This window comes from Anolis carolinensis, chromosome 2 (genome assembly GCF_035594765.1).
Source record: "Anolis carolinensis isolate JA03-04 chromosome 2, rAnoCar3.1.pri, whole genome shotgun sequence".
Taxonomy (NCBI): domain Eukaryota; kingdom Metazoa; phylum Chordata; class Lepidosauria; order Squamata; family Dactyloidae; genus Anolis; species Anolis carolinensis.
Genome location: NC_085842.1, coordinates 200,918,171 through 200,942,597, shown reverse-complemented (window position 1 = coordinate 200,942,597; position 24,427 = coordinate 200,918,171). Strand labels below are relative to the sequence as shown.

Below are 24,427 nucleotides of genomic sequence, written 5' to 3'. Positions count from 1 at the left end.
AAATATTCCCCCTCTTTCATTAGAACAGCAATTCATTACTTATGGAAGAATTTTGACTTTGATCATAACCTTCAGAACTCAATTTTTTCTTTACTCAATCTCACCTTCAGGTCCCAATGGATATTTATGATAAATGAGAGAGACAAACAGCCTATTTCATTTCTGGATATTAAAGCATCAACATTTGGCAAGGGAAAGCCAGCCCAATTGAGGCTTTATTGCCAGTGACCAGTGTTAAAGTTCAGTTAAGGCTGCCACTGGAGGCACAAGTCCAATGAATATACTACATGCAATAAAGCTACTGCACACGCACACCAAGTATAATGTAGGTTATTACGTAATGCAAAAACTGGGAAATGATGGGGAATATAGCTTCACTGGTGCAGATGGGTCATAGGTGTTAAGAACATAACTTGGAAGGTCAATTAAAATGTGCACAATAATAGCATTTGTGGCTTCATTCCCTATAGAAGAAGCTGTTGTCTCATCTTTTTTTCAAGTTACTAATGATTACCTGCTATGAAGGTTCCAGGTTAATTATGAATATTGAATACAGAGACTTCCTTTAGACAAAAGCTAAGCTTATATTAACTATTCCCTAAATAAGAAGTAGCTAATGCAAAATTAGGGGAAATTGTTGTAGATCAGCTAGAAACTGATGGGTTAACTAAGGATTTAGAAAAGATTGTGGGCTTTCTTGTGGCACAAAGTGATGGGCTCTCCAGTCTGGGAAATTCAGGTCTGGGAAATGATGTTTCTCTCAGTGAGAAAACTGGCTTGGAAAGCGCAGGGCCTCAAGGACAGGCCGAGATGTCATAAGTAGCAATAGAAGATAAGGAATTGAATGAAGAGCTGAGTGATAAGGAAGGTTTCCACAAGAAACAACCTGTAGCTATAGAGGTCAACAAAAGTCTCAATCAAATCAGTACTGAAAACAGGGCTGAAAGACTACGTGGAAAAGTTGGGGAGAAAATTCACAGAAGACATAATGCTTTCATGGGTGGCTATTAAACAACAAGTTGTTTACTTTAAGGTCAGTTCAGGCAATGCTGTGTTAGAGTGAGAAGCTAAGACTGAGTTCTCTCGTTCTTGGTTCAAGTCAAGCTTTAGTTTTGGATTATAATATCCTGGAAGTTTTCCATGTTCCTGTTCATGTATTCCTGTTCAAGTTTTTACTAGTTATACCTTCTTGCTTGTGGACTTATGCTGTAACTGTGATTTCTGGCTCTTCCCGGATTTTGTCACCTTTGGAACTTTATGAGACAATTGGGTTATTGTTTGGTTTTCACCTGTTGCTGAATCTTTTTGGATTATGTATCTGTTTTTCTTATTTCTGCTTTTTTTCATATAATTTTATGTGTTTTACAATAAAGTGATTGATTATATTCCTGGATACTTGTGTGGTGTGGTGGTCATAGGTGTTTCCAGACCTGGAGTGCAAGATAAATAAATTCTACAGCAATTTTATCAACAGTTTGACAGGTGTGGGCTTCTTCTCAATAATCTGGGGAATTACAGCCTGTGGTGCAAGATTGGGTCATAATTCTTTGTTAAGCAATGTATCTTCCCAGAGTTTGGAAAAACCACCCTCTTTTGAGGTGGCAGCGGCTTTAACTGTAGACACCTTCAGAGAGGGCAAATGTGTGGCAAGGTTGCTGAGGGTTGAGGTATTCATAGCTGTAGTTCCTAGTTTCTTTTAAAAGTAGTCAAACAGACTGTAGTCTGGCAATTTTCAGTGCCATGTTTTACTCCTACTCTCAAGTGAGTTTCTTTCTAATTCCATGATATAGGGATACAGGCATCATTCTCTTCTCCCCTTCTTTCTCTTTTTGATTTGTGCATGTGTGTTTTAGTGCTTGATTTGGATTTTTGTATTATACACTGTGGCATTTTGTTGTTCTTCCATTGGAAAAGGAGTGGCATAAGCTCTGGCATGCATGTTGAAAGCCTTTTATCTGCCATGTGGGTAACATAAACACAGTATGACCATCTTGAAGCAAAAGCAGGCAAGCTGGTCAAGATGTTCACAATAGTCTTTTTATTGCATCCTCTTCACAGAAAGATTCAAAGGCCTCTCCTCGCATTCTGACATGTCTTCCTCCTCCCCTTCCCTCTCTATGTCTTCCCTTTTTATCTTCCCCCAGCCCCACCCTTCACACACACACACCTCACAATTACTCAGTTGATGGTCATCAACATGTCTTGAGCTGCGGATTGTATGTCTTTCCATTGGATTAATACAGTAAGTTTCTTTACTTGAAGAGCAGTATCCATGTCCATTCTCGCACTCTTACATACACCTAAGGAAGAATGCAGACAGGAGCAAAAATGCCTTTCAAACCAAAGGGCTGTCAAAGAAATTTGAAAGAAGTTGCTACCAGCAGTTCTCCAAAAAGAATGGAATATACTATCTATCTATCTATCTATCTATATATATATATCACAGCAACCAATCTAAGAAAACACAAGATTTCATACTTTTTTAGACTAATCTAGAAAAAACACCTCTAAATTGAAGTTCTATTTGGGGTAAATGGAGACAATATGGGAAAGTTCCCTTTTTTGGATGACAATTTTCAGGATCTTGCTCCCAGCTGGACCAATGGCTATTTTGAATGTGGATTATTGAAGTTGTAGTCAAAAACAACTTTCTTAACCTCAGCTTATTATCTCAGAGCTACAGTATTCCTAGCACCCTAGAAAAAGAACTTGCTATAAATATGCTTACTAGGAAGCAAGCTCCATTATATATAGTGGAAACTTACTTTTGAGTAAACACTCTAAATTAGTTTCTGGCAAATGGAGCTCTGGCTATTGTTTCCTTAAGTGACATTTGTTTCTAATAAAACATATAGAGATTCCTCATTGCTTTTTAAAAAATGGAATAATACAAGAAAGCAAAACAATGTGCCAGGAAGGAGGATTCCCTAGTCCTTTTATTATGGACAATGTTACGGCCAAAAACTTTTTCAAACATGTAATTTCCTTGATGTATTTCTGGACTGGCACTGCCCTGACTATAAAGACTGTGCCCTTTCTTAACAGCTGAATTGGTCTGAAGACATAACAAGATACAACAGGGGGCTCTTTGCTCAGCTGCAAACTTTGTCTCATTTGAAGGTTAAATGTGGCCATGGCCATTTGTGATGAAAGCAACTAGCAGGGGAAAAATAATAATCTCATGACCTCCGTGAATACTGAGCACTGGGTAAGATTTAAGTGGAAGGAATGAACTCACCCTCATCTCATCTCAGCCTAAGGACCTCATCCCATGAAGGGGTGGGGGGGGGGGGGGTGTCATATTGCTGTAGCATTGTGTCACATTAGAAAGTAAATTGGGTACTGTTTCATTATCCGGGCTGACTCCAAAATGAGACCTAGACAAGGAAGTATAGTTCATTTTATGTGGGGGGGGGGGGGGGTTACCTATTTTCACTGGTTATTCCTTCCCCCTTTCCCATATCATAAACAATGGTTGTTTCAACAACAATGACATGGGTGGGGGTAACAACAGGAAAGCAGAGGGAAATGAGTTTAATTCCTTCAAACTTCTCCCCCGGAAATGGGCTATCCTTCTCTTTCTAGTGCCCCCTTGTGGCCTGGAACAGTACTGCAAATACAGTATTATCATTTCTCAGATCTTTCTTGCCATTTCTCCTGAAACCATCCACTCCAATTCTGCCACTCTCGAGTAGACCCGAGTCATTGTTCTTAAGTCAGACTCCTCCTCTCTGGACTCCTCTTAGACTCAATCTCATTACACTCAATTGTGGAAGTTCAAAACAAAGTTACAAAGCTAGCAGTAGCACAATTTCGGGAGACAAGATTACTATGAAGGAGAAATGACAGGAAAAACAAAGTGGTGATATCTTAAAATGTCAATTGAAAAATTGATTTTTCAAAAATTATTATGCCAGGCTCACAAAGCAGGATTTGGGGAGGAAAATGTCAATGCTTGGTAGGAGACTGCCCATAGGAATGCCCATTACTCCACATCACTGAAGCGATTCTACATGGCCAAATTTGACAGATCCCATCCCACATATTTCTCCCTACTTTTTGCTTTTTCCGCTTGAATCATGAGTTCAGAAGATGATTTTTGTCTGTCTCTCCCTCCCCCCCCCCCCCCACTCTCCTGTTTCTTCACACTTTTAAAACACCTCCCTGACAAAACATGATGAACACAAGGGGGAAGTCTCCCTGTGTCATGGTGATGGGCTCCATTGTACTTCATTTTCTTAACATTTTTGAAGTGTTTAGAAATGGAGAGGCTGCATGGGATAATGTCTTATATCGCATTTTCTCAGAAACATCTCTTGTTAGTGGGAACATGTTTGCTTATTAGGCAAAAAAAAGTGTAATCACTACTCTGAAATTAATCTAAGAGCTGGCATTTAGATCGTGGAAGTAATCCCTCCTCACTACTTGTACCACTGAAATCTGAAACTATGATCCTTGCCAGATCTTTTCATCCCCAAATCACAGACAGGTGTGCAGGTGAGCACATTCGTACACACATAGTGAACAACCTGAAGTTTCACCAAACGTTGGATGAAAATTGTGTTCTATTTACTTTTTAAAAATAAGAATGTAGCAACTCAAAATCTTTCAGTCATTTTTTTTAAAAGGAATGTGGGAGAAATTGAAACTGGCAGCTCTCTTCAGAGGAGGAAACAATGTATCCCATGAGTCACATGTAGCGAGGCAAGGCCCTCAGCATGAGCCCTGACACTTGTCCTGCTGAGGGGAAAATTGATTTAAAAATCACCCACTGAAAGCCTGCAGGTAGCACATGCAAAGCCTATTTTGCCTCCCAGGACAGATAAAAAAACAACCTGTTACAACAACAATTTTAGAGAGAAAACCAGCTTGGTATGATTTTCAAAAAGAAAAGAATGTGAGTTATTTTGAGCTTTGTGCAATCAAGGAGGGGACCAATACAATCTTTATTTGACAGGAATAAAGTTAAAGGTTTCCCATTAAGTCTAGTTGAGTCCTACTCTGGGTGGTGGTGCTCATCTCCATTTCTAAAACAAAAAGCCGGCATTGTCCGTAGACACCTCCAAGGCCATATGGCTGGCATGACTGCATGGGGCGTCATTACCTTCCTGCTGAAGCAGTACCTATTGATCTACTCACATTTGCATGTTTTCAAACTGCTAGGTTGGCAGAAGCAGGGGCTAACAGCACAAGATTACCCCGTCCGCAGATTCGAACCACCGACCTTCCAATCAGCAAGTTCTGCACTCCCCCCCCCCCCTATTTAATGTTAGGAGCAGCTTGAGAAACTGCAAGTCACTTCTGGTGTGAGAGATTTGGACAACTTCAAGGACATTGCTCAGGGGACGCCCAGATGTTTTGATGTTTTTACCATCCTTGTAGGAGGCTTCTCTCATGTCCCTGCATAGAGCTGGAGCTGATAGAGGGAGCTCATTCGCGCTTTCCCAGGGTTGGATTCGAACCAGTAACCTTTAGGTCAACAACTCAGCCATCAGTCCTGCCGGCACAAGGGTTTAACCCACTGTGCCACAGGTGGCTCCTTTTTACTATGGCCCCTTTATATGCCAAGAAGGTTCACAATATTGATATTTTTTTACAAATTTGATCAAACTGTTCGGTGCCATGTGTTTGAGGCTTTAAAAAATAGGGATATGTATCCAGCCAATGCCTGTGCAAGGGCAAAAACAGTCCTCTGGACCTGGTAAAGTTGCCCACCCTTTACCTGGCCAGACTGGGGCTTTCCGTACTCAGCTCTTCAATGAATCCCTTTGTATCCAGCCATGTTCCCCCCACTAATAGGCATCTTGTCTTTCACAACTACAAGGAAGCCAGTGACAACTACTAGTGGATGGTAGCTGTCATGTGATCCAAGCAGTTACTTCTCTTCTGGATTTAATGCTAATTTTAAAAGTCTTCTGATGATAGAGTTCAGGACTCTGGCTATCTCCTTTAAACTTTGAAATAAAACATAGATTCACTACTCCACTGAAATGGCATCCAGCAAACATTGCTATCTCCATGCTTGGAACAGTTCTACCTACTGATTTTAAGCCATGTAGACTGGCATAAACAGAGCAGAAATTGACATAAACAGAACAGAAACTCTTTAAACTTAAAAATGCAAATTCAATTTAAAAAATCAGGGCAAGTTTATTCATTTCTATCTTAAATTAGTGTCTTCTTTTTATCACTTCTTCAGAATGCCTGCTGAGACTCTGACAATATGGGTAAGCTAACCTGTGGCAGAAATCAAAGTTTGGGGCATACCTTGAAAAGAGGGGTGCCTCTCCCATCTGGACTGCATCCCCTCTTAATGTTTCACATATTTTATTTATTTATCGTGTCAGAAGCAAATTGAAAATACAGTTATAATGTATTTTAAAAACCACAAAGTTAAAAACTTGGCATTATGCTAAATTTTCTTTATCCAGAAGCTGGCCAATTTGAGTGCCTCTAGTGTTACTATGAGAAGGTCCTCCATTGTGCATGTGGCAGGGCTTAGACTAGATTGTAGTGGTCTGTGGTGCTCTTCTCCACACTCACGTGTCATGGACTCCACTTTGTAGCCCCATTTCTTAAGGTTGGCTCTGCATCTCATGGTCCCAGAGCGCAGTCTGTTCAACGCCTTCCAAGCCACTTAGTCTTCTGTGTGCCCAGGAGGGAGTTTCTCATCTGGTCTCAAGTCACTGATTGGGGTTCTGGGTTTTAAGCTGCCACTTTTGGACTCTTGCTTGCTGAGGTGTTCCTGTGAATATCTCTGTAGATCTTACGAAGCTGTTTCTTAATTTATTATCTTGTTTCACAGAGATGTTGAAACTAACTAGAGATGGTCTTGTGCATTTATAATCGTGTTACTGAGGATTCCTGCCTGGACATAACTGCCCCCAACCCAACAACTGCTTACTGATGAAGGGCCTTTGCTGTCTTCTGCATGCTATGGTCATTTAATGTACAATTATCTGCCCTGCACTGATTAAAACCAAAGAGTGTACTTAGTGATTTACTAGACACATATAATTGTCCCAAGATAAATTATCAAATTATCAATATGATAAATTATCAATGAGGTTTGCCATCTATTGTTTTCTAAAAAGAAAACACTTCCAAGAGTCCAAGGGATATAGTGTTTAGAATTTGGAATTGAGACTTACGAGGCCCAGGTTCTAGTCCAAATTGGGCCAGTTTATTCAGTGACTAGCCTTGCTCCAGTTCCCAGGTTGTTATGAAAAAGGGGGTAAGTATACCATCTTGAAGAACGTGGGATATAAATGTAATAAATAGAACAATAGTGTATTCTTGGAACTGCAAATGAAGCATAACGCACATCAGAATAGAGCAATCAAAGATTCCTGGTGCACTTAAGATTCATGGCGACTTTATGACAAATCTATCACAAGGGGTTTCTTGACAAGATTTGTTCAGAGGGTTTTTCCACTGTTCTCCTCTGGGGGTGAGAGTGTGAGACTTGCCTAAGGCCATCCAAGGTACATTTACAAGGTCAAGCAGAAATTTGAACCTTGATGTCTAGAGTTGTATGCCTAAGCTTAAACCATAGTTCACCATGCTGGATCTCTCAAAAATTAACAAAAAGTCTTCAACTGCTTTCCAGAAAGGAAAGTAACTAAATCACAACTCCCATCAGCCCCACTCATCATCATCATCAAAATAGTTTATTGTACGGGCCCAAGGCCATGACAAAAAGCACCACATGCACACAATAGTAACCTCAAAGCAACAGGCACCAAAGATACTAAACAAAAACCATAATCATGCTCCCACTAAGAGCAAAAACAATATAAGTTAACAATAATTAAAATAAGGTTGTTGTGTGTTTTCCGGACTGTATGGACATGTTCCAGAAGAATTCTCCCCTGATGTTTCACCCACATCTGTGGCAGGTATCCTCAGAGATTGTGCGGTATATTGGAAAACTAAGCAAGGGTAGAAAGTCCAGGGTGGGAGAAAGAACTCTTGTCAGTTGGAGGCCAGTGTGAATGTCGTAATTAATCACATTGATTAGCACTAATGGCCTTGTAAGCTTCATGTCCTGGCTTCTTCTTGCCTGGGGGAATCCTTTGTTCAGAGGCGTCAGCTGCCCCTGATTGATTCATGTCTGGAATTCCTCTGTTTTCAGAGGAATTAAAATACATTTTGAAAGAGGGTCCAGTTAACCCTTAGAATCTCCTTGGCAGTTGATGGCAATTTTATTTAACTCTGTCTTTCTGATTTATTTATTTTTTGCAGATAGAGCAGAAAGCGCTGCTTTGTAAGTTACACAGTTGTTTGTGTCGCTCAGCAGAAACTGCAGTGTTTCTGCAATAGAGTTCCCTTTACCTTGTGTCATCAAGTGTTTCAGGTATCTTTCTCTTGGGTCACTATACAATGGGCAGACTAACAAATAATGCACAAGTCTTTTACTTGACATAGACTACAGATACATAGTTTGTTTTCCCATGATCAGCCCCACTGAGAATTGCCAATAATCAAGGCCATAGAAGGTTGTGGTCTGGCCGTACCTTCATCAGCCCTAGTGAACATAGCTCTTGATGGAGGGATGATAGGAGCTGTCAACATATGGACAGTCACAGGACAAAAGGTTGCTCCTTTAACCGTCAATCAAAATAGAGCAAAAGTGTGCAAATGAGTTACAGAGAGTTGCTTTACAGCTGGTGTAAAAATGGAAACTGATGGCCCAGTTTTGCATGCAGGGAATTCCACAAAAGGTATCACAAAGAGAAAGTGATCAGTGTTGCTGCTGTGAATGCAGAGTTAATGAGGATAATGGTCGAACCTAGTCTAGATTAGAGATGTTCATCCGCATCTGGCAGTAGTCCTTTCCATCTCACATCTCAGCTGTTAGGCATTTAAGAATGCAATATCAGAGGCAAACATGGCAGAAGGCAAGCCAAAGCATTTGTTTTAGCAGACCTGAGAAGTGTCTGGCTGAAATGCCAGAATAGCAGACGTTGCAGAGCTGCTTTGCTTTAAAATAGGTATCTGCTTATCCAGATTAAAGTGTCTACATGCATTAATGTGTGCAGAATCTGAAAGGTCATTTTTAAAAAGGATATATCTGTTAATTAATTTTTTTTTTAAAAGATAGCTCATTAACAATATGCAACGTTTGCAGAATAATGAGTATGAAGAATGGAAGAGAACAATACCATATTAATAACATGTTTTAGAAAGTTTATTTCTAGTTCACTTTTTAAAAAGCTACTTGAAAAAATAAAGTGGATAATTTCCTAAGTGACTACCAAAAAGCAAATGTTAAGGTCATAAATGTATCCATGTTACAAATTATTTTTAGAGAATAACATTTAGACTTTTAACAGCTATAATATCTTTATCCCTTTCTTCAGCATAAAACCTCAGCAATACATATCTTTGGGTTGCTGTGAGTTTTCTGGGCTGTGTGGCCATGTTCCAGAAGCATTCTCTCCTGACATTTCACCCACATCTATGGCAGGTATCCTCAGAGGTTGTGAAGTCTGTTGGAAACTAAGCAAGTGGGGTTTATATATCTGTGGAAGATCCAGGGTGGCAGAAAGAACTCTTGTCTATTTAAGGCAAGTGTGAATGTTACAATTGGCCAGCTTGATAAGCATTGAATAGCCTTGCAGCTTCAAAGCTTAGCTGCTTCCCCCCGGGGGAATCCTTTGTTGGGAGGTGTTAGCTGCAAGGCTGCCAATTGCGAGAGAAATAAAGCTGAACACCGTGAAAGCCACCCACTCTATGGCTATCAGCCTCCTCCCAGTAGACTTAAATCAAGGAAAAGTTTCATGAGAACCACCACTCCTCTTGGTGTTCCTCCAGCAGCAGCAAGGGTGTCCCTCTGGGCAGCTAAACCAGGCAATTCCAATTGGATGGCCCCCATGAGGGTCTTCCTCCAGGGGCAAACCAAGAATGGGCAACTTGGAAGTCCCTGAATAGACTCAGAAGCGGAGCGGGCAGATCAAAAGACAACCTGGCAAGATGGCAGTACCTGGAGAAATCCTCCACCTTGTGTGGCTGTGGAGCAGAACAAACAACTCCTCATATGTATGCTTGCCCACATTGCCCTGCCTCATGCACGGAGGAGGAGTTCTTTAAAGCTACAGACAATGCAATTGCTGTTGCCCACATTTGGTCTAAAACTAATAATTCCTTTATTTTATCCCTTTTAAACTTATTTATTATGCAATGCTTTTGACACAAAATAAATAAAGAGACAAACATAATCAGACTTTATCCTTAGCCCCTTACCTATGATAACAGTCTCGTGTACCGTATATACTCAAAGACAAGCCGAGTTTTTCAGCTCTTTTTATCAGCTGAAAAAGCCTCCCTTGGCTTATAATGGGGTCAAGCCAGTCAGCAGAGCCTGGAGGCCATTGCTTGCAATATATGATATATTTCTCTCCTCCCTTATCAGTGTGTTTGTTTTTCCAAAGCCTCCCCTGCTCTTAACCAAGGGAATGTTTTGAAAAGGAAAATAAGCCCTTGCAAGTCAGGAAAAAGAATATATATATATATACCCATTAATCTTATAAAAGCATTTCCCCCTGAAATATTTGTTAATCTCTGCTACAGATATGTAGGCACTTCTCCTTGCAAGCCTTTGCAATCCCTATGTACCTAAATATTTGTATATCTCTCTCTATATATAAATTTTATATATGAATTTCCCCTCATGTTTGCAAGTCTTTGCAAATCTTATATACATATAGATATCTAGAGATTTCCATATACCTGTATATCTGTATCTATGTGTATACATTATTTTTATATGTGAATGTTTGCCTTACATGTTTGCAAGTCTTTGCAAATCCTATGCAGATATAATTATCTATATAAAGAGAGATGTCTAGCTTGATATATATGAATATAGATATATAGGGCTTGGAAACACTACAGAGGAAATGTGCACACACACATATAGAGATTTCTAGATAGGTACAGGAGGGAAATGCACATATATAGAGGATTTGCAAACGTTTCAGGGGAAAATGCATGTGTGAAATTAGTATCTGTAATTATAGATCCATATCTAGCTCTGCATTGTTTACATAGGCATTGAATGTTGCCTGTGACTATGTTGGAAGCCGGCCTGAGTCCCCATGAGATAGGGCAGGATAAAAATAAAGCTATTATTATTATTATTATTATTATTATTATTACAAATGAAGTTTTATTGTTGTTGTTAAGTTATTGTTAATACCATATTGTTTTTGTTGACCCTACTTTTTCACTTATAGAGCTAGTTTACTGTTTTTCTTTGAAATACGGTAAATATTCAAAAATATTTAACTTGCTGGTGCCTCAATTAATGTAATTTTATTGGTATCTATTTTTATTTTGCAATTTACCAGTAGCTGCTGCATTTCCCACCCTCAGCTTATATTCGAGTTAATAAGTTTTTCCAATTTTTAATGGTAAAATTAGGTGTCTCGGCTTATATTCGGATAGGTTTATACTCGAGTATATACGGTACTTTTTTTTTTACTTCATTCTTCACTTTATGCCCTTTATGACCCAGTCATTTTTATGCATTTTTATGCTTCTATTCAATCTATGTTTTATTGATCTATTTTATTGATATATTCTATTGATTTGTTTTGCTTGACGTGTTTTTACTATGTCTGTTATTTATGGGCTTGGGCCCATGTAAGCTGCCCCGAGTCCCTTCGGGGAGATGGTGGCAGGGTATAAAAATAAAGTTATTACTATTATTATTATAATAAAAGTAACATAGTTGGTTTACTCACAAACGTCATGTATTCAGCATACAGGTACTTTGCTTATCAGTCCAGTTACAGATAGGATTTGAAGTAGTTTATCTGTGTAGGTAACACACGACATCATTTCTTAGAATCAATAGTCCATAGTCCAAAGCATCTCTCTTGTCTGAGAGTCTAATAGAGTCTCTGTCTACACTGAAAGGCTAATAGCTTCTGTACAGCATTCTGTACCCACAGTCTTCTAAAAGTATACATCTGTTTTTACTGAAGTCTCTAAGCATACATTTCTACTGACTTCTAAAGTTGTACTGTTCTAAAATGGAGTCTGAGTCCTGAACAAGCCTAGATTTGATCACATGTTCTGCAGCCCCTCCCACAACAAAGTTAAGGTAAAACTGCATAACAAGCAACTAGTGGAGGCTTGAAGAAGGTTGCTATTTCCAACACTCATCAACTAAGAACAATCAAGTTGAGAGATGCGCAAATATAGGGAGCCTTTGATATGCAGCAGAGTTTGATCCCAGTATACAGTCACACACGTGGAATAACAAAATCTGTAGATGTTCAAGTCCCATAGTAAAAATGATAATAGTAAAATGGTGTCCTTACATAAATTGGCAAAGCCAAGACTTGCTTTGTGGAAATTAGAAGGAGATAGTTTCAAGCCCCGGATGGCGGAATCTGTGAGTGCAGAATCCGTGGATATAGAGGGGCCATCTGTATGTCATTTTGCTTTTCTCTCACATTGAAACATCTGCAAATTTTGGATAGAAAATGTCTTCGCCATCTCTCCACTACAGTTAAGAGAGTTAAATTCTAAAGACCATTTTAAGCTTCTAGGCTGAATAATATATATGAGCAAAATTTAGAATTGCAAAGTTGACTTTTAAGAATTGTTCCAGTAGAAAGAATTGAGATTTTACTTGTCTCCTCAAATTATGTTACTGTCTGAAAAAGAAAGATCTTGGGGGATTTGAACAGAACCTGAAAAGAAAATTTTGATTGAGTTTTGGTAACCCCTTGGCCCCAACTGAAATGAAACTTATATTTCCCGTAAAGGGATAATGTTCCAGTCTTGAAAAGGAGTTCCTTAAGCATGAAAAGCAGAAATACATCCCTCCAGTGATACTCATTTTGGCAGCCTTTCATCAACTGGATTTACTAATTGATACATATGGGAAGGGATTGCATGTCTACTGAAGTCTACCAGGTGATGTGCGTGACTAACATACTGTAACTTCAGATGCACTGGGGACTCTGTTCACTTTACAGAACTTGCTCACTTCCAATTTGGCTCCCTTGTTGTCCATAAGAAAACTATAAGACCACACTGTTACACAACAGACTGTTACACAATGACTGATGGCAACAACATAATTGCTATTAACTGAATAAGAAAATTGCAGATGTGGCTAGGCGGGAGGGGGGCGGCTATCTGAATAGTCAGAGCTTAGCAAGGAAGGATTAACACACCCCTAGTAATAAATCATGGTGCATATACTTTTTAGAAATAAAACAAATGTTCTGCAAGCCTATTAAACTAGAATTAAACATGCAAATCAATGAAAATAATTTAAAACACTTAAAGTGATTAAAAATAGTTAAAATAAAAAAACACCCTAAAGCACCCCCCTGGCTTGTTCTTAAAAACTTTCTTTTAAAAAACCCTGTCTGCATAAAAAAGTTTTCACCTGCCTCATGGCATACCGAGAGGCTACAGAACACACTACCTTCAGGGCATTACTCCTCATACAGCTGCCTTGTTGGAAGACTATTACAGGCTCCAAAATGAAGACCCATTTAGTGAGCAAACTCTTCAGGCAGCGCAGAGCATTCTGTCCTCCATCTCTGAACCCAAGAAAGAACAGTGGATATGGGCAGGAGTGGCCAGAAGGTGTGGAGGCTGTTAAGACGGTTGAGCAATGATCCCTCACATACTAATACCCATGCCAACATTAAGGCAGATTAGATAGTGCATCAACTTCCAAAGAATGGGAAACCCAACCATGCCACCAAACTAGGAAGGAAAGCAATAGTCAGACCACCAGATAATGAGAACAACAACCTTCATGAACTTCCAAGCAACACATCCGGGCTTCCCCTGGGCAACGCCGCTGTAGACAGCCAATTCTCTCACACCAGAAGCAACTTGAAGTATGTTCCCAAGTTGGATCTGACACAATAAAAAAACTATTGGGGTTAGGAGGCCACATTGCAACCCCAGGGAACTTTGGGGGGGGGGGGCATCTTCCACTGCCCCAATTAAACCCTTTGTCCCTAAATGCCTTCCAACTAGAATACTAAAGCCAATAGACCTGACGTTTTATCTTGAATTTGGTTGTGCTCTCATCATTTTAAAAAAGATACCAGAATCCTCAAACAGTAGAAAATTGTTAGAATAAAAATGTGGATTGTTTAAAACTTTAGTCTTTTCTTCATCTATCTGCTCTTGATACAGGAGATAGGATATGAAGCAATGATTAAATTGTCAGTAACAAATAGCTTCCAGATAAAAGGATGGCTATTTCTGAATAAAAGATTAATTATGGAAATCTATTAAACCCACACAGTAGATTTTGTGATGCTGAAATGTGAAATTTGGAATTTTTTTTTTTACTGTTTTCCTATAAAGCTGCAGTCACCTATATAGGAATAAACCCCTCTGAGCTCAATGGGACTTAATTCAGAGTCCACAGGTACAGCACTATGGTGTGGATGCTTTTCATCTTTTGGTATCAACTCTTCTACTTCCACTGACTTGTCCTGGGAGAATGACAGTGTGCTTATCACCTTTTCTCAAATCAGCTGTCAGATATATAGCAAGATGTCATCTGTCTCTCTCAGTTGCCTTGTAATACTAGAACACCAAATGCACTGAAAAATAAAACTTCATGCCTATGTGACCAAAGAGCTCCTAGGGAACTCTTATATGCCATTCCTTTCCTTACATTTAATTCAGACTTACATTTAAAAAGTTTATTCTATAACACAAGCTACATCAGTTTGTCTCATGGTCATTTTAAATATCTTTATCTGAACACATTTTTACCATCTTATGCCCATTCTGCCAACAAAATATCACATATAATAATGGTATAAATGAGAAGTTGTTGCCCTAGAGCAGGGGTGGATAAAGAGAGATTTCCAAGGAATAGGTGCCACATGTGATATTTCAAAAGGAGGAATTGGCAAAGCTTAGCACAGCAGGCTAAACCACTGTGCTGCAGAAAAATCATTTGATCGGCAGTTTGACCCCAGGTTGGGGTGAGCATCCGCCATTAGCCCCTGCTCACCTGACCACCTAGCAGGTCGAAAGCAGAAATGTGAGTAGATAAATAGGTACCATTTTTAGTGGGGAGGTATAAACGTGCCTTTAAGGACATCAATCAGGAGGAAAGCTTCTCAACATGAAAGAGAGAGCAACAGCACCCCCATGGCTGAAGTTGAGCAGAGCCTCCACAAGATGCCAGAAATAAGATGGGGAAAACTGCCTTTACCTCTGTGTTGTCTGTCCTTGTTAATGTATAACCTGCCATGAATGTATGCCGTATATGTGTTCTGTAAGCCACTCTGTGTCCCTTTCAGGGTGAGAAGGGCAGGTTATAAATACTGTAAATAAATAAATAAATAAATAAATATTTACTGAGGTGCTTTGATTGTACAATGTCCTCCCTTCTGAGCTATTGAAACCTACCTCTTTCTGATTAAAATAACTGTTTTTATTTGAGATTTGTGTGTCTAATGATTTCATCCAAGCATTTCCATGAAATCAAACTGTTGTAACTTGCTTTAAGAAAGCTACTATGGTGTAATAGTTTGAGCACTGGATTACAAGTCGGGAGACCGGGCTTCAAATCCCTCCTTGGCCATGGAAACACACTGGTTGATTTTGAGTAAAGTCATATTCTCTCAGCTTCAGAGGAAGACAATGACAAAGTCAATAAAACCCCATGATAGGGTTGGGTCGCCTTAGGATCACCATGAGTCAGAAACAACTTGAAGAAACACAACAATAACAACTTGTTTTGAACTCCTAAACTGGTAAATATTATTCCAACATTTCCTCTTACTGTGTTTCTTTTACAATGTATTATATGATTTGTATTGATTTCACTGGCATACTGCCTTTAGAACATCTGATATGGGTATGAGAAGAAAGAAAAAAAATGTTGCTTTTACTAATACAGTAGAGTCTCACTTATCCAACACTCACTTATCCAACATTCTGGATTATCCAACGCATTTTTTTAGTCAATGTTTTCAATACATCATGATATTCTGGTGCTAAATTCATAAATACAGTAATTACTACATAGCATTACTGCATACTGAACTACTTTTTCTGTCAAATTTGTTGTATAACATGATGTTTTGGTGCTTAATTTGTAAAATCATAACCTAATTTGATGTTTAATAGGCTTTTCCTTAATGCCTCCTTATTATCCAACATATTCGCTTATCCAGCATTCTGCCAGCCCATTTATGTTGGGCCGGCAGACTCTACTGTATGTAGTAAGGAGTTACTTGATGTAGAAATGTTTCACACTTGTGTGGCCTTGCTAGAGATAGTAGGAATGTTGCCTTCTCTAATTTTAGAAAATGTTTTGAAAACAATTATGAATCCTGACCTTGCTATAAGTGTGATATAATGTTGCCTTTTGCCAGTTCAGGCACATACGCCTTATTGTAACTTTGATAAGACTTCCTACTTGCCTATCAATAGACATGCTTGCATACCTTGCTGCAACTTTGATAAAACTGTGTATTTGGCATAAGAAAAAAAGCACTGTTGATTTAGAAAGTTAGATCATTGCTTAGTTCAGGGACCCCTAAACTAAGGCCCATGGGTCAGATGTGGCCCTCCAAGGTCATTTACCTGGCCCCCACCCTAAACTTTAGATTTAAGGTCACCCAAAGTCTGAAACAACTTGATAACACATAACAACAATCCCAATGAACTTGACTATCTTGGCCAAAAGTTGACCCATAAACTTCCTATTTATTTATTTATTTATTTATTTATTTATTTATTTATTTCCATGTCAAAAGCATTGCATAAATTAAAAGGTAAAGGTTTTCCCTGACGTTAAGTCCAGTCATGTCTGACTCTGGGGGTTGGTGCTCATCTCCATTTCTAAGCTGAAGAGCCGGCGTTGTCTATAGACACCTCCAAGGTCATGTGGCCAGCATGACTGCATGGAGCGCCATTACCTTCCTGCCGGAGAGGCACCTATTGATCTACTCACATTGGCATGTTTTCGAACTGCTAGGTTGGCAGAAGCTGGAGCTAACAGCGGCTGCTCATGCCACTACCAGGGTTTGAACCTGGGAACCTTTCGGTCTGCAAGTTCAGCAGCTCAGTGCTTTAACACACTTTGCCACCGGGGCTCCATTGCATATATAGATAAGTTTGAAACTGGAAAAAAAAATAAAGGGAGCACAAGCTGCTAAATAGTTTTAGACCAAAAACAGGCAACAGCGACTGCATTGTCTGTAGCTTTAAACAATTCTTCCTCTGTTCATGAGGCAGGACATTGTGGGCAAGCATACATATGTTGAGCTGTTTGTTCTGATCCACAGTTGTGAAAGGTGGATTCTTCTAGGTAGTGCCATTTTGCCAGGTTGTTTTTTGATCTGCCAACTCCGCTTCTGAATCTATTCAGGGACTTCCAAGTTGCCCATTCTTGGTTTGCCCCTGGAGGAAAACCCTTGTGGGGGGGGGGGGGCATCCAATTGGAATTGCCTGATTTTGCTGCTCACAGGGATATTCCTGCTGTTGCTGGAGGAACATTTAGAGGACTGATGATTCTCATGAAACTTTTCCTTGTTTTAGTTTACTGGGAGGAGGCTGATAGCCATACAGTGGGTGGATTTCACAGTGCTCAGCTTTACTTCTCTCACGATTGGCAGCAACTTCCCGTTGCACATCCGTGGGAGGGGGGGGGGGCACTGCCAGCTAGCTTGTAAAGTCTATCAACAGATGTAGGTTTAAGACATCTTGTGATTATTCTGCATGTTTCATTCAGTGCTATATTCACCTGCTTCACATGGGCAGATTTATGGCAGACGGGGCAGGCATACTCAGCAGTTGAACATGATAAGCCAGGGCTGATATTCTTATTAATTTTGGGTCTGCACCTCATGCACTATCAGTAAGTTTCCACAGGATGCAGAGCCTGTCCAACAATGAGGCGAATTAAGCGGTCACTTTGGGCGCAAAACATATGGGGGCGCAGTCGAGACTGTTTTTTCTGTTGATTTGTTGTAAAACATGATGTTTTGGTGCTTACTTTGTAAAATCTTAATGTAATTTGATGTTTAATAGGCTTTTCCTTAATCCCTCCTTATTATCCAACATTTTCGCTTATCCAACGCTTTTATATTTCAGTGATTGGTTTTTGGGGGGGGACGGGACCAAAATTCTGTTTGCCTCCACTTGAAAAATACCTAGGGCCGGCTCTGACAGGATATTATTGCATTGTATTGCCCATTGAAATACTGGTAAAGTTTATCTTGGTTAAAATTGTTCTTCTTTTTAAATATTGTATTTTTCTTTAATTATTTTGCACTACAAATGAGATATGCAGTGTGCATAGGAATTGGTTCATATTTTTTAAAATATATATTATTAACCCCCCCCCCCCCCCCCAGCAGTCTGAGGGACTGTGAACTGGCCTTTGGCTTAAAGAGTTTGACAACCTCTCATCTAGGTGGTCGAGAAAATTGCAATCCTCCAATGGAGGGAGAAAATGAGCAGCAGGGGAAAAGGGATATAAAAACTTGTGCCAAACTTTGCTCAGTGTGAATACCTGTTTGCTTAGCACACACACCCCGAGTATTATAACACCGTGTAACACAATTTTTGTTCCTGGATTATAAATATCATTTCCCAATTGGGTCTATCATGAAAACAGAGAAAAAATTTATTAAACTGCAAAAACTTTGTTTGGCGGGACATCCTGCAGAACATTTTGCTGTAGTTTTTCAATGAATATCTCATAAAGTCTCAACCAATTCAACACAGTTTGTAGCAGTGACAAAAATGAAGTTTCTGAAGTATAACAACTACTTTCAAAGTAAATACGATACAAACAAACAGGAAATAACACTTTCAAACCAGGAACAGACAATTTTTCAAATTTTGTTACGACCTTAACATACAGGCTAATTTGCCCATTGTATGCCGCTTGCTCTCCCCTTTTGCCACGGAGCCCATTACACAACGTACATCTACTTCCAGAGGAGCTCAGTGGCAAAAGGGGACAGCAAATGGAATATACCGCTGCCATGGGGGGGGGGGGAGTCGGATAGCAGTCACTTCACCCCCGTGGGATGGGGCCAGCAGTAAGTTGGGCAATGTGGGGCATGTGGTGACAAGCCCCTTCCAGCCCTCATCAAGACCCAGCCTTAATGCGATAAGGTGCCTAGTGTAATCAGTAAAGCCTTGCTACTTAACCAATTCAGTCCAAAGCTAGGGTTGTCTTTTTTCTGATGCACAAATTCTCCAGATAAGCAAAAATAAGAGCTAAATGTCTTTTTCTCCTGCTACATACATGGTCGCGGTGCCATATCCTGCTTAGCTCTTCTCCAACTGCTCAAAATTAAGTAAGCCAGGCTGCCTTTAACAGTATTATCAAGGAAGCTGATATCTTTAGTCTTCATGGAATCATTATGTAGCCACCTCATATGCCCCCCTCTGCTTTGGAGCTCTCATAGAGAAAATGTTTTTTCCCTATTTTTTTCAAGTTTTGAAAGATAGGATACTCCTATGTAATAGTGGATATTGATAGGCTGTTGTTGCAAAGAGGATTTTTAAAATATGTATTTACTTTGAATTCTTTCGTGTTGCATGTGAACCATTCTCTGATGTGCTTTTAAAATTGGAACATCTATTCTGTGTGATGATGGGGATGTTAAAACCTTGATGGTATTTTATAATAGCTGGGTATGTGCCTGACAAGGAATAATTATTGTTCTCTGTTTAGTAAGAAATAAAATGGTTGCATTATCTCTATGAATTTACTGTATGGGTTTTAGTCATATAAGATAAAAGGTTCCCTGTCAATTCTAACTAAATGTGTTGTTTGTTTCAGGAGCAATTGATTGGTCTATAAAGGATTCTCCTTTTAATGTAAAAGGACTTTCTAAAGCCTTTCAATCATGGTCTTGTAAACATGATTGAGACAGACAAATTATTTCGTGGCTGCTTCTCCTTTTTCCTGCCACTTTGATATCTTATAATTTTATTCTTGGTCATATCAGATGCCAGAAAAAAGAATGGTTTATTTTGTTTGCATAATGAAATGTTATGTACTGAAGAACAACGTATGGTTATAACTGTACTAGAAAAGATTCCATATTAAAAAGGAATAAATGGTAATATTTATAAATAGATAGATAAACGGGCATTAGTGGGAGCATACGTCAGATCCCTAGGAAATTCTGTGGACATCCGGGAGAAAGAAACTCCTAAGGAAGAACAGAGGTTTATAACAACTCATGGGAGAGTTTCAGGCTTGACTCAAGATGACGGTTATCACACTGAATGTGTTAATTCACTTATCTAGTGAAAAAAATATTTCTGACATCAACAGCAGAGCTTGTGAATGGCAGATATTCTTAATGTAATTATCACTGTCGGTGCCTTCCACATTTATTTTTGCCCTTTTCTCAATGTGACAGCCCCACATCCCAACTCTAATCATAAGTACTGGACATATGCCTGGAAATTCTGGGTGACAGGTTGTACATCTGATCAAGGGAAGCATGATCCACAGAAGCTTATGCCATAATAAATTTGTTACTATTTAAAATGCCATAAGAGTGGGTTTTTTAAATACATCCATCGACTGCCTTAGTTAAGTGTCACAGTCTGTCTTACGGATTTAGAAATGTACATTTTCTGATACAGCATTCTTAGTATTGAGGGAGGTGTTCCAAACACCAGTTCTGTTGATGCATTTGACAGGACAGCTGTGTTTGAAACTGGTGGATTTTAGATTTGGACTCACTTTGGATCCCACACAAAAAGTTCAGGGTTTTCCGGGTCATTATATTTGAAGAAATGAAATTTTATTTATTTATTTACTGCATTTCTATACTGCTCTCAATCTCACCTCGAGGGGGACTCAGAGCAGTGCACAACACAGCAAAATTCAATGCCGCCAATATACATACCCTGTTTCCCCTAAAATAAGACATCCCCAGAAAATAAGACCTAGTAGAGGTTTTGCTGAACTGCTAAATATAAGGCCTCCCCTGAAAGTAAGACCTAGCAAAGTTTTTGTTTGTAAGCATGCCCAACAAGCAGAACACCACAGCATGCAGGATCGGTAAATGTACGTACCATAAAGTGTTGTACATGGAAATATTGGTAGTAACAAGAAATTCTTGATAGGATTCACAGTTTGTCTGGTTATGCTGGTTTGTGATGACAACTACTGTACAGTATATAATAAATGTTCATTTTTTTGTTCAACAATAATTGTGAATTCTTCTTCATGAAAAAATAAGACATCCCCTGAAAATATGACCTAGTGCATATTTGGGAACAAAAATTAATATAAGACACTGTCTTATTTTCGGGGAAACACGGTACTTGAGCAATACATAACATTAACTAAAATCAATAACATAAAAATAAAGAACAACACTGTGAAAACGGGAATTCCAGACATGAAACAATCAGGGCCAGCTAACACCTCCCAACAAAGGATTCCCTCAGGCATGAATCAGCCAGGCCTTGAAGCTGCAAGGCCATTCAATGCTAATCTAGATGATTAATTACAACATTCACACTTGCTTCCAACAGACAAGAGTTCTTTCTCCCACTCTGGACATTCCACTGATATATAAACCTCAGTTGCTTAGTTTCCAACAGACCTCACAATCTCTGAGGATGCCTGCCATATATGTGGGCGAAACATCAGGGGAGAATGCTTCTGGAACATGGCCATACAGCCCAGAAAACTCACAGCAATCTATACTCTTATTATTTACAGCAGAATAGGAAGAAGAATTTATGGAATGATGAAAGTACCTTAACTGGCTTTGAGTATTATACTAGTTGATTTAGCAGAAGGGAGGCCATTTGGCCTGCTACAGGCAGAAAAATACTTGGCTGTCCCTGATCAGGTCTTATGCCCAAACAGGCAAACTCTGACATTTAATTTAGAAAAAAAATTATTGACTCTTGAAATCTGGATAGGAACTGGTTTTTGTTTTACATTTTGCATTCGGAGATGCCCCGATACAAAATATATGAGCCTCTTGTCAAGTCTGCATAGCATATGTGAATAAAATATAGAGTATGTCCCTTTTAAAATATTCAAAAGTGGCAATCACAGAGATACAGACCACAGCTCCTAAGAATCATACAGGGACATGTACCTAATGTACCTAATTTTACACATGTGTGGGCTTTCCACTTAATGCTTGACTTTTACATTTCATTTTGGGGAATTTGTAAGTAGGATCCTGATTTCAATTTAGGATAGGCTGTAGCTCACCTCATGCGTGACAAGTTCCTCATGCATGACAAAGTTACGGTTTCCAAGTAGAAATGTAATGAATCCCATAAAGTGTGACACACAGAATTCACAGTTTTTGCAGATGCTGGAATTTGAACATAAATGTGAGTCATCATTCATGGCAATCGATATTTTAATTTTTAGCAGATGTCTCCACAGATGTTACTTTGATTCAGACAAACATCACTGTAACAATACTCAGAGGTTGTGAGGTCTGTTGGAAACTAGGCAGGTGGGGATTATATATCTGTAGAATGCCCAGGGTAGGAGAAAGAATTCTTGTCTGCTTGACAAGTAAATAAAGTAAATAAAAAACAACACTCAGAAAACTGGGGAATTCCAGACAGGAAACAATCAAGGCCAGCTAAAATGTCCCAACAAAGGATTCCCCCAGGCAAGAAGCAGCCAGGCTTTGAAGCTGCAGGGCCATTCAATGCTAATCAAGGTGGCCAATTGCAATATTCACACTTGCCTCAAGCAGACAAGAATTCTTTAACCCACCCTGGACATTCCACAGATTCCAACAGACTTCACAACCTCTGAGGATGCCTGCCATAGGTGTGGGCAACGTCAGGAGAGAATGCTTCTGGAACATGACCATACAGCCCAGAAAACTCACAGCAATCATTTAAATTGTAAATAACATTTTACCAGCCTTCTCCAAGTTGTTGCATTTCAGTTGTGTGAGCTCTCAATGTTAGCAATCTATGTCACAGGAACTATGCTATTGTGCCAGACTTCTAGAGGCCACCAACTTGGGATTAGCTATTTTTAAAAAATTGACACAAGACGTTTCTGATCCACTCTTTAAAACTACTACAGTTTGGAGATGGAGGCACATGTCACTTGTTCACACTCACTACTGCACTGCCCTTTTGTTTACTGTGGAATATTAAACAAGAAAAACTCAAATTCTCAAAGGAGTTGAGCTAGAGGTCATCCACATCTTCCTACCACCCCAAAGACAAGAAGCTATTCATATGCTTTATCTTTTCCTCACAGCCTTACTAGCTTAGCACTGAGCCTGAGGCAGAAAGTCATGTGTTATGTATAGCAATGAATTTGTCTCTGCTTTCTGCACCAGTGCAGGTTCTGCTGTTGCCACTGCTGCTACCAACATCCCACAAAAGCAGACTGAGTTGTACATTCCTCACACAAGCATGCCACGTGTCCCAGTGGCAGCTTCATTGATTAGTATATTTTAAAATCAGGGAAGATTGTTGTACATCTACTGCCTAGCACTTGGGGTCAGGTATTGAAGACTTGCTCCCCATGTTTTACTCTTTGAAGTAAGGGAAGGGGTTAAAGAAGAAAGCACTTTCCCAGTCTTGGTCAAAAAATACAGACACGTTTCTGTATTTTCCTTTCTCTAAAAGCAAAGTTCTGAGAGAAAGAACACACACACATATCACATACTATACATTTAAAAATAAAAATGTGTTTTTCTTCTTTGATACCCAACTCTTGTTGAGTTACTTTAAAATCAATTACCATTACAGTTCATGGCCCCCAAAGTGGTTAGTTGCTGTTATAATTTAAGATTACCCTTTAAAAGTTCCGCATTGATTTCCTGCTTCTCAAAGAAACTTTTAACTACTTTTAACATCATCTGAATGGCACAAGTCACAGTAGAACAAAGCACTCGATTCGCAAGCTCCTCCACCATTTAGTGAGGACATAATCCACAGAACTATGGAAGTAACTAAAGGTTACACTTATATTCCAGAAGAAATGTGTTACTACTCATTGTTAAAATCATAATGTAGCTTACCAGTATATACTCATGTATGACAGCCTCAACATAAAGAATAGACAAAGTGGAAAGAGGAAGCAGCAGGGTGAATTTGTCACACCACACACAGATCCCTCTCCATAACACTTTTGCCACCACATGGAGAAAGTGTTGCCCTCTCAGGGAGGCCCTGTGCTGGCTCCATTGAAGCCAACACAACATAGGAGGACTCCTGTGTAGGAGGGAAAATGTTTGGCAATGCTTTCACCCTGGTTGGAGGTGGAGTCTCCGCCAGAACTTACACAACATTGTGTGATGTCCAGTGTGGAGCTCTGTCCTCTAGACAGGGTGAAAACATCCTAAGATACTGAATTCATCCCATCTGATGAGAGGTCCTAAGACAACCTTGTGTGTAAGTCGAGGACAGATTTATAGCCAAAATTATG

The 24,427-nt window shown here is 39.4% G+C and overlaps 1 protein-coding gene across 4 annotated transcripts in view; it reads right to left on the bottom strand.

Moving 5' to 3' along the window:
- LOC100562246 (neuronal acetylcholine receptor subunit alpha-7) overlaps positions 1 to 24,427 on the bottom strand; it is a 208,657-nt gene that overhangs the window by 145,024 nt on the left and 39,206 nt on the right. The window contains exon 2 of one of the 4 annotated variants that reach the window (XM_062974152.1): positions 11,748 to 11,819. The exons of 2 other annotated variants lie outside the window; for them this stretch is intronic. The gene's annotated coding sequence lies outside the window, so the exon portion shown is untranslated. Of the gene's footprint in view, positions 1 to 2,167; positions 2,301 to 11,747; positions 11,820 to 24,427 lie in introns of those variants that run through there. One more of the 4 variants, XM_008118698.3, reaches the window with a different exon arrangement.